Raw genomic sequence first — 4,103 nt, forward strand, 5'->3', positions numbered from 1 at the left:
TTGGAGTCAGCCGCTTATCCTCGGAAGGGAAGAACCGGAACCGTTTGCATGATGTGCATGATCGGTTGGCCGAGATATTTTTAATGCCCTGCAGGTTTGAATCTCAATGGTTGGTTGTTTACATGTGTCTTGCGATTGTATAGCGGGCAGTTCAGGGTGTGCCCCGCTGGTGCCCGCAGTTGGCTGGATGGGTCCCGGCACGCCCGGGACCCGCGCGAAGAGAAGCAGAACAGAAAATAGATGGATGTAGAAATCGGATATTTGTAAAGTACAAATCTTTGCATTTCAAGGCTTTATCGGCTTGCCCTGTCAATTGGAGAAATGGGCAAGAAAATAAGCAGATCATTTATCCCATCGTGTGAAGGAAATTAAACAATACTTTGAGCTTCAATAGAATAGAAAACATTTCTTGAATGAGATTTTCTTATTTTATCACAAGTGACACGCATGACAACCATTTGTGGACTGAGTACATTTCGACAGCAACACCAAAAAGGACACATCACATGATAAGTTAGACCAGTTGAATGCCAAACTCGATTTATTTGCTGGAGCGACGGAACAACTTCTTGATGTGTTTCCAGATTTCTTTCATCTTCCACGCCGTATATGATTGGATTGAAGAGAGGATTGTACGCCACGACTTGCAACATCATCATCAGACGAAGGCTATCCGGAAGTTCCGACCCCATTTGCCCCACGATCATGTCGAACGAAGTCAAGAAAGAGAAGCTGATTAAAACCATCAGGTGAGGTACGCAGGTCTCGGCCGCCTTTTCCCGAACTCCGCTGCAACGGCGAAACACGACGAGAAATATTTTGGTGTATGTGAAGAGGATGAACAGCACAGGGATGACCCCGATGTTTATAAAGATCAACACACCAACAACCGCCACAGTTTTTGATCTCACGCACTGAAGCCCATTGAAAGTGTTGTTGCAGAAAATCCCTTTTAAGACAAACTTGCACAATTTGTAATTTGTTTTGATGACGTTGCCACCGCTAAATGGCAAGCAGGCAGAAACCAGGCCAGAACCAAGAAGACGGTGACAGTGGTGGCGCCCATCGTAGTCGCATACTGCAGAGGCTTGCAGATGGACACGTACCTGTCGTAGGCCATGGCCGACAACAGCAAAAAGTCGGAACCACCAAAAGTGTAGAAAAAGAACAACTGCGTCATACAAGCTGCGCGAGAAACGGTTTGGCTTTGAGACAAGACGTCCACGAAGAGTTTGGGGTAGATGGCGGTGCTGAACAAAAGCGAGTTGACGGATAAAGCTGCAATGAAAACATACATGGGCTCGTGAAGGTTCCAGTGGATCCACACGACACAGATAATGGTGCAGTTACAGCAGAGGATGAGAACGTAGAGTATCAAGAACAGCACAAAGTACACATATCTGTACTTGTCCACGTCCACGTAGCCACCGAGAACGATGAGGGCGTGCGTTCCGTTCATCGTGTGCGCGACGCACGCCGCCGGTCAAGAGTCGGGGAGCGTCGAGTCTTTTATGGCGACCGCTCAGCCTCCGCGGATCTCATTACGAGCCGCTGTCATGTCAACAAAGTCCCCAAAGTCTATTTGGACTTTTTGTTGTTCACGGCGTGAACCTGTCCGTCACCGACAGCAGGGTCGAACATTCGGTGGACACGATGTCCTCACGTGATGAGTCGTGATATGGTTTGACCCAAATTTATCATCTAACGTATGTGTCCGTCTGACACTAGCGACTTAAAGTCCAAATATGAGAGGATATTTGTTGAACATGAAAATGATGGTAACGGCACAGTGGAAAGCTGGAAAGCGTTGGCCTCACAGTTCTGAGGTCCCGGCCGGGTTCAATGTGTGGAGTTTGCATGTTCTCCCCGTGCCTGCGTGGTGGCTTTTCTCCGGGCACTCCGGTTTCCTCCCACCTCGTAAAAACATCCGGGATTAATTCCCCGTAGGTGTGATTGTGAGTGCGGCTGTTTGTGCCCTGCGATTGGCTGGCGACCAGTTCAGGGTGTACCGTTGATAGCCGGGATAGGCACCAGCACTCCCGCAACCCTTGTGAGGATAAGCGGCTAAGAAAATGGATGGATGGATGCTTTGACTTTTTTTTTTTTTTTGCCCACGTTATGCCGAGGTAATTTGATTTCTTGAGAAGCGAAGCAACTTATCACACGTCGTCATCTGCCACTTCATGTAAATAGCTACTCTTCTTCTTCTTTTCCTTTCGGCTTGTCCCGTTCGGGGTCGCCACAGCGCGTCATCTTTTTCCATCTAAGCCTATTTCGTGCATCCTCCTCTCTAACCCCAACTGCCCTCATGTCCTCCCTCACCACATCCATCAACCTTTTCTTTTGGTCTTCCTCTCGCTCTCTCTTCCTTGACAGCTCCATCCTCGCCACCCTTCTACCAATATACTCACTCTCTCTCTCTCGCCTCTGGACATGTCCAAACCATCAAAGTCTGCTCTCTCGAATCTTGTCTCCAAAACATCCAACTTTGGCTGTCGCTCTAATGAGCTCATTTCTAACCCTGTCCAACTTGTTCACTCCGAGCGAGAACCTCAACATCTTCATTTCTGCCACCTCCAGTTCAGCTTCCTGTTGTCTCTTCAGTGCCACCGTCTCTAATCCGTCCATCATGGCCGGCCTCACCACTGTTTTGTCAACTTTGCCCTTCATCCTAGCGGAGACTCTTCTGTCACATAACACACCAGACACCTTTCGCCAGCTGTTCCTACCTGTAAACTTCGTAAACAATAATTAAGGTTGTAGATGCTGTATTGGGTGTACGTCTGCTCGGCGGGACAAGGTAAAAGAAAACGTTGACGGAAGACTTGAGAGAGGTTGGGACTGCCATTGTTGTACTAGAAGGTTGGAGTCAGCCGCTTATCCTCGGAAGGGAAGAACCGGAACCGTTTGCCAGCCAATCGCTGGGCACATAGAGACAAAACAGCCGCACTCACAATCACACCTAGGGGCAATTTAGAGTGTCCAATTAATGTTGCATGTTTTTGGGAGGTGGGAGGAAACCGGAGTCCCGGGAGGAAACCCAAGGCACGGAGAGAACATGCAAACTCCACACAGGCGGGTACGGGATTGGACCCGGGACCTCAGCACTGTGAAGCCGTGGGCTCAATAATCAAAGCAAAACAAAAAAGTGGATCAGGTCACTCGTATCTCAAGGCACCACAGCGCCAAAGTTCAGATTAATCCTACGAGAAGCGACGACGAAGAAGTCCTGGCCTTAATCAGAGGCCTCCCACGGAGCAACCGATGCTGGGAATTAGCAGTCACCGCTTTCGGGTTAGCGTGGAAGAGGTGGGAGGATTAAGAATTTACGGGAAGAAGTCCCAAGTGAGACGATAGCCGAAAAACAAAAACACACAAAAAAAAAAAAGAAATCAAAATGGGGCGGGTGGGGAGGGGGGGGGGTCATGCACGAAAGGCAACATCTTACAAGTGAGCGAATAGCATTGCGAGGATTTTTTTTTTTTTTTGGCGTTCCCGACATTCCGTGCCGTTGCATTTCCAGTCAGCGGCGAGGCATGCTGTTCCCAACGCTCTGACATCACCCGGGGGTTCCGCTCCGCGTTCCACATTCTGCCTGCCGCTCGCTCGCTCGCAATCCCCCCCATATTTGGAAGTGAGAGGAAGGGAATCCCGGTCGATGACTCAAAGGCCTCGGCTGCTCGGCTGCCAATGGGAATTCACTCCACATCTGGTTTTCGGCGCAAGGATGTTTGCGCTTGTGTGTGTGTGGAGGCCTATCATGAGCGCATCATTATATCATGGGGCTCAACATGAAAGTTTGACTCCAAATGTGGCTTTTCGCAAATGTCAGAAATAATACAATAAACGTGAAGAAACGTGACACGCTGAGTCCAACTTTGGACTGTAATTCGATTCTCGAGACACCCGTGACGGCAATGTCTGCCCTCAAAATTAGCCTGAAGCCCACGCTGCTAGCTTACTACATGCTAATTAGCCAAAAGCATTGTAATTTGTTTTCAAAGGCAGAAAGGCACATTTTATTTTGTCATACTTATTTGCAGTTGGAGTTCCTCCTCGTTAAAGACGGACACGCACGTGTCACCGACGTAACCCGAATTTGT

At 48.9% G+C, this 4,103-nt stretch overlaps 1 pseudogene; it reads right to left on the reverse strand.

The window, feature by feature from the left end:
* Nucleotides 1-541: 541 nt before the first annotated feature.
* On the reverse strand, nucleotides 542-1,465 carry LOC133512548 (olfactory receptor 10J4-like; annotated as a pseudogene).
* Between the last annotated feature and the right edge of the window lie 2,638 nt (nucleotides 1,466-4,103).

Source organism: Syngnathoides biaculeatus, chromosome 14 (genome assembly GCF_019802595.1).
Source record: "Syngnathoides biaculeatus isolate LvHL_M chromosome 14, ASM1980259v1, whole genome shotgun sequence".
NCBI lineage: Eukaryota > Metazoa > Chordata > Actinopteri > Syngnathiformes > Syngnathidae > Syngnathoides > Syngnathoides biaculeatus.